Below are 12,748 nucleotides of genomic sequence, written 5' to 3'. Positions count from 1 at the left end.
TGGGAGGTGGTCAGTGACATGAAATGTCTCAGGGGTCGGTGGGGGGCCGGGGCAGTGGGGGGCTTGGCCTCTCCTCTTGGAAGGACCTGATAGGGCAGCTTGTGAAAGCCTTTGCAGTTGTAGATGAAGGATGGCACGTGGGTGGAGAGTGTTATCATAATTAGATGATCGTCATCTGGGCAGAGTGGGGAGGCAGAGGCTGGCAGGGCGCCTGCTGCTTTAGATTCACACCTAAGGAGTGTGTGTGTGTGTGTGTGTGTGTGTGTGTGTGTGTGTGCGCGCGCGCGCGCGCGTGTGCGCTTTCTATTAAAAACAGGCTTTACAAAGGCAAAGAAACCACCAGCCCTGGCCTTGCATGAAAGATAACAAAAGAAGATAGATCGCGGAACACGAGAGGCAAAGCAAATAAAGCCGGTTAATAAATGCGCCGTAGCCCTTCCCTGAACGCTGAAGTTAAATTTCATCTCCAAATGCTTTGCATAACAAGCACTTTAAGGCAAGGCGGCCCCGGAGAGCGGCGGAATTTTCAGCGACAGGCAAACATTTCTGGGCGGTTGTGAGTCGGGGTGACTTTTTGAACTCCATTCTTGGGGCAGACTTGGACGGGCTATAAAGAGATTCGAACTAATTATTAGCCTTTGCAAGGCTTCCACTGCGTCTTCCTGTGGTTATAGAGCAGCAGCAGATCGCTCTGCGAGATAAAAGGCTGAGAAAAGTGGGAGCTGACGGGTGGATGCCCGGGACCTGAGCTGCCGCGGAGCCTCTCGGCTCTGCTGAGAGCCCTCGTAAGGCCGTGATCCCCATCTGGAGAGGAACGTCACACCAGGGAGGAAATGAACGGTGGGCAACCACAAAGAGAGGAGTGCAATTTTAATATAAAAAACCCAGACTTGAAGTGGTTCTTGTAATCTGGAGAAACCCACAGGCGTTGAAAGCTGTGCCAGTTCTAAGTCAGCTTCTTTGAGCATTGAGAGGCCCAGAGGAGACCCTGTCGCCGGGTCCTCAGCCTGGACACCAGACCCTAGGGAGCCAGGGGGTAAGGTGAGGAGGGCAGGGCACATGGCCCCTTGCCAGAGGGGCGGAAGGAGGTGCTTTTTGCCAGGTCCAGGAATTTGGGCTGCATCCTTGAGTCTTCCGATCAGTCACATATTTCAAACAACCGTTTAAAGGTATCTGTATGAATGCAACTTGACCACTGTCTCACTCCAAACACAAAACTTCACTCAGGATGGATCATAGACCCAAACCTGAAACCCAGAGCCATAGGAGCTTCTAGAACAGGTGGGCAGACTTTTCCTATAAGGAGCCAGATATCAACTATTTTAGGTCTCAAGGACACAATTCCTCAGCTCTGCCTCTGTGGTGTAAAAGTGGGCCACACGCAGCCCATAAAAGTGGATGAGGCTGTGTTCTAATAAAACTTTATGTGTATTGAAATTTGAATCGCGTATATAGTTTTTGCATGTAGCAAAACGCTACTTTTGATTTTTTTTCTCAGCTATTTAAAAAATGTAAAATCATGCTTAGTTCATAAGCCATCCGAGCACAGGCATTAGGCTGGATCTACTCCGAGAGTTATCAAAGCCTAGGAGGAAATCTTATGACCCTGACAAAGGTTTTCTTGTTAGAACACAAACAGCACTAGCACAAAATTAAAAATTGGGTAAATTAGATATGATGAAAATGTAAAGTTTCTGCTCATCACAAGACTGTGGTCAGAAAATGCTTATAAAAAGACACCATCAGGACAGTTGCAGAATGCATAAAATATTGGCAGCACGTATATCTGACGGACAGTTTGTATCCAGAACGCGTAGAGAATTCCTACAAATGAACAACAAAGGGACAACAAGCCAGTTTTTAAAAAGAACCAAAGACTTGATCAGACCCCTCACCAAAGGTCTAAGAATACAGCCCATACATACATCAACGTTTCTCAACATCGTAGTCCCAAGGAAATGCAAATTATAAGCACAGTAGATACAAGACTAAAACAAAAAGGATGAACAGCAGCAAATGCTGGCAAACATGCGGAGAAGATGGCACTCTCAGACGTTGCTGTTACAAGTGTGAGACGGTCCCATCCCTTTGGAGAGCCGTTTATTATACAACGAAGCACATTCACTCTTGTGTGGAGGCCATGAGCCACACAAAACGTGGCTTGAACTGTGGCTAGTGCAAGCGAGAAAATGAAGTTAAAATCTGATTTAACTTTAGTGAAATTTAACACTGAAGCAGTGCAATACACTGTTAATGCTGTAGTTTGGTGTGCGTGTGCTAAGTCGCTTCAGTCACGTTCAACTCTTCGTGACCTCATGGACTGTAGCCCGCCAGGCTCCTCTGTCCATGGGATTCTCCAGGCAAGAATACCCGTGCCCTCCTCCAGGGGATCTTCCCAACCCAGGGATCAAAATCTCCTGCATTGGCAGGTGGGTTCTTTACCACCAGCGCCACCTGGGAAGCCCATAGTTTGGTAGGATGGCGTTTCACATTAACAGCTAAAAAGGTAGCATCTGAATTGATACGTGTTCTAAGTACAAAATATACACTTACAAAGACTTGCTACCAAAAAAAGTAAAATTTTTAATTATAATTTTAATCTTCATTATATGTTGATGTGATAATATTTTTAATGTGTTGGGATAAAAATATATGGTATTATAATTGATTTCGCCTGTTTCTCTTTACTTTTCCTAATGTGGCTGCTAGAAATTTTTAAATGACGTGTGTGGCTCTTGTTATTTTGCTACTGAGCGGTGCTGGGCTGACTCTTGTTTTGGGTAGTGGTCCCTGAGTGTATGCAATTGTCAAAATTCATCGACCCAAACACCTAAGATCTGTGCATTTTAATGTGTGTTAATTATAGTTCAATTAAAAATGACACTCACATGACCTCTGCCTGACTAATTTGTGGTATTAGACATCGGACGAGGGGAGAGCCAGTGACTGGGAGGCAAGTGAGGAGAACTCTGGGGAGCTGAGATCTTCCTCTTCGTGATGGGAATGCTGATTATACGAGCTCAGGTGGTGAAAATTCATTGAACGTCATGTTTGAAGTTCAACATAGACTGAAGATCTATTTATTTATACAAGATATATAGATGGTCTGTGTATATACATAGATGGGCTTCCCAGATGGCTCAGTGATAAAGAATCTATGCCAATGCATTAGATGCAGGAGACTCGGGTTTGATCCCTGGGTCGGGAAGATCCCCTGGAGGAGGAAATGGCAACTCGCTCCAGTATTCTTGTCTGGGAAATCCCACGGACAGAGGAGCCTGGCAGGGGACCCCATGGCAGGGTCCATGGATCGCAAAGGCGTCAGACACGACTGAGCATGCAGAGAACACATACATAGATATAGACATATCATGTATATATAAGGCTTTAATATATGTAAAATATATATGTAAAGTATGATGCATAATATATATCTTTAATACATACATATATATGGATATGTATATCTTTCTTTAATAAAAGTCTAAACAAACCCAGCTAGATACTCTCTCTGAGACTTTCTTTAAAACTGAACTTTGGTTGGACTTTTGTCCAAGGAGTTTGATCTTTTGAATTGATAAAAGGCAAATTTACACAGAACCACTGGCTAAGTAGTTAGGCGCTATCGTGGGAGCCCTTGAGTTTTACAAGCAGGAAGTTTCCCCAGCTCAGGCTGGTATCCCTAAACCAGCATCTCTTCTCGGGAGAGGACTTGCCTTATCTGAATGAGCCAAGACCACGGCCCCCATGCCCCTGATCCACTTACCCCTCCAGCAGCTTCTGCCAGGCCCTGCGCCCAGGCTTGTCAGTCCTAATCCTCAGGGAAACTCCGGCACCAACATGATCGGGCTCCGGCACAATTTTCAGAGGAAGCGCATCTTTTGACCAAGAAGAGGCTGTTCCGTCTGCAGCCGCCAAGCCTGTGCCTGGTGCCATGAGAGACATACACCCTCTGAACCAAGGGTGGTGGGGCTGTAGGGGGTGGCGATAGAGCAGAGGTGAGGGGTCCATCACTCAGATCTGTGTCTTGACCAGAGTGACCACAGCTCTGGGCGGGTTCAGGCATAAAGGCTAGATGAAGGCGGGGGCTTTGCATTGTAGCGTGGAGGACAGAAGTCAGCCTTGGGCCAGCAGAGGGAGTGGACCTGAACTATAGGAACGACGGGGGCACCGCCGTGGTGGAGGTGGACACGAGCATCACACTCTGCGCACGTGGGCTGAGCGGTGGCCGTGATGCTCTCCATGCCAACTTGCTCAAGCTACTTCATTTCTGTAAGTCTCTTTTCCTGTCCTGGAAACGGAGGTCATAGTGGCAGACTGGGAGTTGTGACCCATGGACTGTAGCCCACCATTGATTTCTGCAGGGATCATACATACTCATTGGCAGCTTCCCTGGTGGCTCATGCGGTAAAGAATCCGCCTGCAATGCAAGGGATGTGGGTTTGATCCCTGGGTCGGCAAGATCCCCTGGAGAAGGAAACGGCAACCCACTCCAGCATTCTTGCCTGCAGAATCCCATGGACAGAGGAGCCTGGCAGGCTACAGTCCGTGGGGTTGCAAAGAGTTGGACGCGACTGAGCATGCGCACACGCGCCACCTGTCTGCGACTGAGCATGCGCACACGCGCCACCTGTCTGCGACTGAGCATGCGCACACGCGCCACCTGTCTGAATAGGAATGGGTGAGCCCGGCCGAGGCCTGGGTGCCTGAACCAGCAACATGGAGCGGAGCTGGGCACACCTACGCCTTCCTCCAGTTCTTGGGGAGCTCGCTGATGCACGGGAGGACGTGCAGTTATGAGTGCCTCTGTGGTCATCAGCGTAGTGGAAGGACCCCTCCCCTAACTGTGCCGGGAGGAAGCTGGGGCCAAGACAACAGAGAGGAAGGGCAGGTGTGGGGAGGAGCCAGCCCGGCTGGTGGTCAGTGACTCTGTGACTCTGCAAGTACCTGGGACCCCTGCTGTTAGACCCTCAGATGACCAACAGTTCCTGGTTTTCCTTCCATTTGGGGGTCCAAGTAGTCTTTCCCACTGTGCTGGTTCAGAGTGGGTGTGTGGGGTGTATGATGGGCACCGAGCAGCCTGGAGCTGAGGATTCAGGCTGACTTCTGCCCACCTGGGGAGCCCAGAACCAGGGCTGCCTATGAGCTCCCTGCTGGGGGCATCACTGACATTGCATCCCTTCCCGATTGCCCTCTTAGCAGGACTAACTTCCAATGACCACGCACAGGTTTCCAGGCCCCAGAGGCCCAGCGTGGTCTCACCAGGCCCTGGTGCTCGGGAGCTGGACCAGACCTGGCAGCTGAGAGGTAACATGTGGCCGCCTATCACGGACCCGCAGCTTCCTTCACAGAACAGCCTCCATCGATTTGTGTTTAATAATGACTGATGTAGCTCTCGGGCCCTTTCTCTGATGAATCCAAGCTGTCCGTCAAATGGGAGAGACAGGCCAGGAGAGAAGCATTATTATTCCAAAGCACAGTCATTAGATTAATAGAAGCTCCAGCAACACCATTAACGGGCAGACTCAATGAAGGAACAGACGCGAGCCTGCCCCCAGATAAGAGAATGGCTTCTCAAGTATGTGTCCTATTTATAGATCATACGTGTTCATTCTACCCGCGTAGCCTTCTTCCCCTGAGCTCTCCCAGGCGAGCTGATTATCATCTTTAAGACTATGTGTCAGCAACATAAGCCACCAGCACCATCCGTCTTTTATCTTAGCCCCATCTTCCTCACCATGCCCACCAGGAACACGAGACAAAACTCTGTTACTTCATGTCAGAGCAAAGACATTTTTCACGGCTTTTCCAAAACAAATTTTTACCTCCCCACGATTGATCTTTTCCTGCAACTTGAGAAATTGAAAACTTTTAAGGCCATAAGTAGACAGCAAACTTTAGAAATCATTTCCCCCAAGTGGATTTCCCCTGTGCCCTTCTATCCATAAATATTTAGCTTTCCCAAGTCAGAGCTCATCAGCAAGTGACTTTATTCTGATGGCCTCAGTTTTTATCTTCTAGATTTATTATTCGGAACGGGTGGAGGTGGAGAGGAAGGGGGCATTTCTCTAGAGGGTGTTTCTTTTCTAAATGTAAGGAAATGATTCAGTTCTATATTAGAGAGTGGCGAGTGGGGCTGAAGGTGGTGGAGTCGGGAACATGGGCAGGGCAGCAGCTGAGAGCTGCTTGAGAATCAAAGTGTGGGACCAGACTGGGAAAGGACAAAGCAAGGGGGCAGAAGGATGAGCATCCGAGGCGAAGCACCAGGACACATGGCCAGCCTCGCAGGCTCCTTTTAGCTGGCACACCCAGCCCTGCATCTGGCCACACCCCCTCCGTTTAAGGGCATGTCAGCGTTTTCTCCAGGTTCACTGACTTCGGGCTCTGAACTGCGCTTCTCCCAGCCCCGCCTCCCGCCCGCCACCTTGTTTGGAATTCTTCCAGCATCTGAACTCACTGATCACCCACGGCTTGCGTTTCTGTCTCTAGCTTCAGCTTGCCCTTTTGACCTGAGGCTTTGATAGAACTCTATAGCTTCTGTCTTGGCCCACTAGTGACTTAGATCAATTTCCCTCCTGGAAGTCACAGCATATCCCTTCTCTCCTCAGTGCCACCCATCCACCCAGCCAAGTGGGGTTCTCTTGCCTTTCCTTAAAACGTTCAGAGGCCCCCAACCTCTGGGATCTACTGCCTGATGAGCTGAGATGGAGCTGATGTAATAATAATAGAAGTAAAGAGCACAGCAGGGACCCAGGCTTGAGAAGCTGGGGACCATCTGTGGCCTCCTTCAAGTTCTGCTGGGCAGAGCACTTGAGCTTGGATGTGGGAGCACAGCCCTGGGTGGATGGGCTCCAGGCTGGTTGGCAGGAAATCAGCTGAGTGATACGGACCATCTGAAGAAAAGCTGCAGCTTCAAGCTGGGGGCTTAAGGTGGAAAAAAACCATTGTGCAGGGGTGGGGAAGGGGGCTGGGGTCAGAGTGGTGGGAGGGAAGGGGGCCGGGGTCAGAGCGGTGGGAGTGTGCCCACTCCAAAGTGCCCTGACAGAGGTCAGCTTCTTTGGGTGGCGGTGTCCTAGGCTTATCTTTGTTCTTTAGTACCTGTCTTGTCTTCCCTGAAATGTGATTTATACTGTATGAGGCATAGAATACACAGACTCACGCCATGCTTACAAGGCCGATTCATGCCCTGGTCAGTTTCACACTCTGTCATGTTCCAGTTCACGCTTGTGTGCACATGCGTGTGCGTACATGCACACACACACACACACGAGTTAACTCCATAAAGATCTGAGAGCAGACACTGGGACTTGAGGTGGGGTGTTGGTGTGGTCTTGAAAAAACTCTGGGGCAGGCTGTGGTCCCCTGGACTGAGGATCACCAGACTAAATGTGGATTTCAGGCAAACAAACTCTTTCTTAGCATAAATATTTTTATCCCATCTGACATCCCTGCCTGGACCCCTGGTTTATGAGAAGAAAAGCTTAGATGAGAATTTACTACTTCCCTGGGGAGAGAAAGAGAAATATGATTGCCTCCGTCCACATCTCCCTGGAGAACAGAGCCCCTGAGACTGAGTTTCTCCAATCACAGTTTCTCTGCCAATTTGCTTCCCTATTTCTCCCAAAATTTCCCCCTTTTTGAGAGAACTCACCCGCACAACCTCCTGTCTGCCTGGAATTTACATATAATGAACCTCCCCACCGTCTCCATAGCAACGGGGGCCCTACCAGCACCTCTCTCAGCCTCAGCCAGAAGACCTGCGAACACTCCACTCGAAGCGGCTGGCGCCGTTTCCCACGAAGGTCTTCTTAAACAACACTTAGACAAAAGCTGGAAACTAGTTCATCACAAGATAACGTCTTCCTTTTCATTTTTGGGGAAAAGGCCCACAGATGTTTTTCTTGTACAGAACAGAAATGAGCTAGCTCCCCCTCAGCTCTGCATCTCGGGGCGACCGGTGTAGACAGAAGTTTAAGGACAGAGCGATCCTAGGGGTGAAGACACCCCCACTGAGGAACGGAAGACAAAGGCCCCCTGTGCTGTGTTACTCGAGAAATAAGGAACTCGCTTAAAAATTATTAACATTAATCAAAGACGTACAGCAGGCGGCCAGCACTTCACTGCTCCCTGCTGAGCAGTGTTTCCCTGGAGTGACTCCAGTGAGAGGCAAAGGCGCTCTATTTTAACCGGCCTGATTTCTGTCATCAGGTACAGGGTCTTCTCGCTGAGCTTTTGGAAACCCCGGTCTCAGGCAGACGTTTTGGGAAGAATCTGCCCTCTTGATACAGGCTCCACTCATTCCTGTTACCCTGAGGGCGGTCGCTCCCAGTTCTGGCCGACATGGGGGTGACAGCTGAGTGCAGGTGAAGTGGCTCTCGCCCCGGGGGCTGACCCCACTCTGCCTGCGGCAAGGACAAGGGCAGGCTTGGCCTTCGGCTCACCGCGCTCCGCACAGAGGCTGGATTCTAGGGTCTCGAGAAGGAGAGCGACAGGGCCCACGTCGGACCCCAGAAACAAAGGGACACCTCCAAGCCCAGAGGGCCAGGGATAACATTTCTCTGGGAACGAGACATTTCCAGCGCGCATACATTAACATTCAAGGCTCCCTGAACATACTCCGAGCGTCGCTGAGGCCCCGGTTTGGGGAGGCGCTCTCTTCTCCCCAAGTGAAATGTCACTGCTCTGTTTCCTGAACAGAGCTCACAGCCTGCACCTCGCCTGCCCCGGGACCACTGAGGCATCTTAATCAGGTTAAAGGCTCTGCACGGCCTTCCTGCTTGACTTGCATGTGTCATCTGTGCTGATATTTCAGTGTGTGACGGTTCAAGCTATGAGTCACTTATTTCCTTCTTGTGTGTGTGGGGGGGGGGGGCGGGGGAGGGTACTACTAGAAGGATTTTTAAAAAGTCAGTTTCCCCCTCTGGTGTTTAAAGCAAATCTCTCTCGCCTGAGGATGTGTGGGGAAAGAGACCGCAGTTTCTTTAGGAACATGGATCCCATCCCCGCTTGCCCCTGAGCACACCTCAACAAATACAGGGGCCCTGGCCACACCCCAGAGCAACTGAGGAGGCCCTTTCGGGCACAACCAGACACCAGTAGTTTTTTAAGTTCCCAGGTGATTCCCATAGAGAGGAGCCTGGCGGGCTGCGGTCCGTAGGGTAGCAAAGAAACGGACACAACTGAAGTGACTGAGCACGCACGCGTGCACTGCAGTGACTGAGCACGCATGCATGCATGCAGGTGATTCCAACACGAAGCCAAATATGGACACGTGTTTGGGAGCCCTTGTTACTCAACGTGTGGTCCAAGGACCTGGCAGCCAGCTAGAGGAACTATCTCAGGCCCCACACCGGTGCTCCCGAACCTGCAGGGCCACCTGGGTCAGAATCCACACACTGACAAGATTCTCAGCTGATCCTTGTGCTTTTTGGAGGTTGGGAACTTTGGCTGACGTGGTGATTGGGAGGATTATAGCTTATCGCTGATGATTCCAAGCCCCCTTGCCCTCAACCCCAGCTAATTGCTTTCCAACTGCTCCCACCTGTCGGGGTACATGGACCAGTGTGCTGGCCATCCCAGGGAGACCCATGAATCAACTCTGACATCTTCACCCGGACATGGCACAGAAGGGTTGGTCCTGTGCAGAGCTCTGGTACCAAACATCACCTCTTGGGCCACTAATGCTAAGAAATAATAATTATTAATAATTACTTTTCTTAATAATAGTAATAAATAGTAATACACTGGGGACTTGCCTGGCAGTCCAGAGGTTGAAACTTCACCTTCCAATCCTGAGTGTGTGTAAGTTCCATCCAGGGAACTAAGACCCCACACATCTTTGGAGCCATAAAACCAAAACATAAGCCAGAAGTAATATTGTAACACATTCAATAAAGACTTTAAAAATAGTCCACATCAGTTCAGTTCAGTTCAGTCGCTCAGTCGTGTCTGACTCTTTGTGACCCCATGAATCGCAGCACGCCAGGCCTCCCTGTCCATCACCAACTCCCAGAGTTCACTCAAACTCATGTCCATCGAGTTGGTGATGCCATCCAGCCATCTCATCCTCTGTCGTTCCCTTCTCCTTCTGCCCCCAATCCCTCCCAGCATCAGGGTCTTTTCCAATGAGTCAGCTCTTCCCATGAGGTGGCCAAAGTATTGGAGTTTCAGCTTCAGCATCAGTCCTTCCAATGAACACCCAGGAGTGATCTCCCTTAGGATGGACTGGTTGGATCTCCTTGCAGTCCAAGGGACTCTCAAGAGTCTTCTCCAATACCACAGTTCAAAAGCACCAGTTCTTCGGTGCTCAGCTTTCTTTACAGTCCAACTCTTACATCCATACAAGACTACTGGAAAATCCATAGCCTTGACTAGACGGACCTTTGTTGGCAAAGTAATATCTCTGCTTTTTAATATGCTATCTAGGTTGGTCATAACTTTCCTTCCAAGGAGTAAGCGTCTTTTAATTTCATGGCTGCAGTCACCATCTGCAGTGATTTTGGGGCTCTGCACCTGACCTGCCTCTTAAGAAATCTGTATGCAGGTCAGGAAGCAACAGTTAGAACTGGACATGGAACAACAGACTGGTTCCAAATAGGAAAAGGAATATGTCAAGGCTGTATATTGTCACCCTGCTTATTTAACTTATATGCAGAGTACATCATGAGAAATGCTGGACTGGAAGAAACACAAGCTGGAATCAAGATTGCCGGGAGAAATATCAATAACCTCAGATATGCAGATGACACCATCCTTATGGCAGAAAGTGAAGAGGAACTAAAAAGCCTCTTGATGAAAGTGAAAGTGGAGAGTGAAAAAGTTGGCTTAAAGCTCAACATTCAGAAAACGAAGATAATGGCATCCGGTCCCATCACTTCATAGGAAATAGATGTGGAAACAGTGTCAGACTTTATTTTTTTGGGCTCCAAAATCACTGCAGATGGTGAGTGCAGCCATGAAATTAAAAGACGCTTACTCCTTGGAAGGAAAGTTATGACCAACCTAGATAGCATATTCAAAAGCAGAGACATCACTTTGCCAACAAAGGTCCGTCTAGTCAAGGCTATGGTTTTTCCTGTGGTCATGTATGGATGTGAGAGCTGGACTATGAAGAAAGCTGAACACCGAGGAATTGATGCTTTTGAACTGTGGTGTTGGAGAAGACTCTTGAGAGTCCCTTGGACTGCAAGGAGATCCAACCAGTCCATTCTAAAGGAGATCAGCCCTGGGATTTCTTTGGAAGGAATGATGCTAAAGCTGAAACTCCATTACTTTGGCCACCTCATGTGAAGAGTTGACTCATTGGAAAAGACTCTGATGCTGGGATGGATTGGGGGCAAGAGGAGAAAGGGACGACAGAGGATGAGATGGCTGGATGGCATCACTGACTTGATGGACATGAGTCTCAGTGAACTCTGGGAGTTGGTGATGGACAGGGAGGCCTGGCGTGCTGCGATTCATGGGGTCACAAAGAGTCGGACACGACTGATTGACTCAACTGAACCGAATAACCTAGATGGGTGTGAATGGGTGGGAGGTGGGAGGGAGCTTTAGGAGGGAGAGGCGTATGTACACATGGTTAATTCCTGTTGATGTAGGACAGAAATCAAACCAGTATTGTAAAGCAATCATCAATCAATTAAAAAAAATAAACATTTTAAAAATGGTCAACATTTAAAAAAAAAACTAAAAACAGCAGTACTATGTTTATGGAAAACCTACTGTGTGACACCCTGGAGCAGGGGATGGCAACCCACTCCAGTGTTCTCTTCTGGAGAATCCCATGGGCGGAGGAGCCTGGTGGGCTACAGACTATGGAGTTGCGAAGAGTTGGACACGACCGAGCAACTTAGCACGCAGCACTGTGTGGCAGGCGCTTGGCGTACGGGCCTCACTTCACCCTCTGGCAAAACCTGTAGGTCAGTGTCATTAGCCCCGGTTTACAAATGAGGTGACAGAGGCTCAGGGAAGCAAGTCACTGTCCACCGAGTTCACGCAGCAGGTGGTGAGAGGCTGGTTCCCCTCCACCTGCATACTCAGGAGCCTCACGGTAGGGGGTGAGAATGAACGAGAGGGGGAGAATGGAGAGGCGTGAGCGGGCGATGAAGCAGGAGCAGGGAGCAGGGGGTTAGGACTGTTTGTGACAAGCGATGGAAGCCTTGCAGACGCTGACGGAATCCCAGAGAGCAGTTCGATGACTCAGCTGAAACGTCTAGAAGTGGCTGGACCTCAAGACATCGTGAGTGTCTTTCTCTCTTTTCCTCCATCTCTCAGCTCTTCTTTCCTCCGTGCTGACCTATTCCATGGTGGGAAAATTGTCCCGCTACAGGGACAGTCTTCTGTGTTACCTGCTTAGAAGCTGAAGCAACAACTTCCCAAGAGCTCTGCTAAAACCCTTAAGGTCGACGTTGGTTGGCTGGGCCCCGATCACCTGCTTCTCCCTGTAGGCAGACGTGAGAAGTCGTTGCAGCCCTGGGGGAGCTGTTCTCCCCAGGAGGATTGCAGGGCTGTACCAGGAAGCAGGGAAGCTGGGGGCACGCAGAAATGATTCGTGCCTGGGTATTCCACATCTGCCCCTTCAGAACTCCCGCCACCCTCTCCACCGGCCTCTCTGCCCTGCGACTGATGTCTGTAAACATCACCGGCCTCCCTTCCCCTCTGACACTTTCTCTCTCTCTCCTCCCCCTCTACCCCACAGAGTTATTAATGTATAGTTTGCATACTATAGAGTCCACGATAAGTGTAAATT

Source organism: Bos mutus, chromosome 25, assembly GCF_027580195.1.
Source record: "Bos mutus isolate GX-2022 chromosome 25, NWIPB_WYAK_1.1, whole genome shotgun sequence".
In the NCBI taxonomy this organism is placed as follows: Eukaryota; Metazoa; Chordata; class Mammalia; order Artiodactyla; family Bovidae; genus Bos; species Bos mutus.
Note: the sequence above shows the minus strand (reverse complement) of the source record.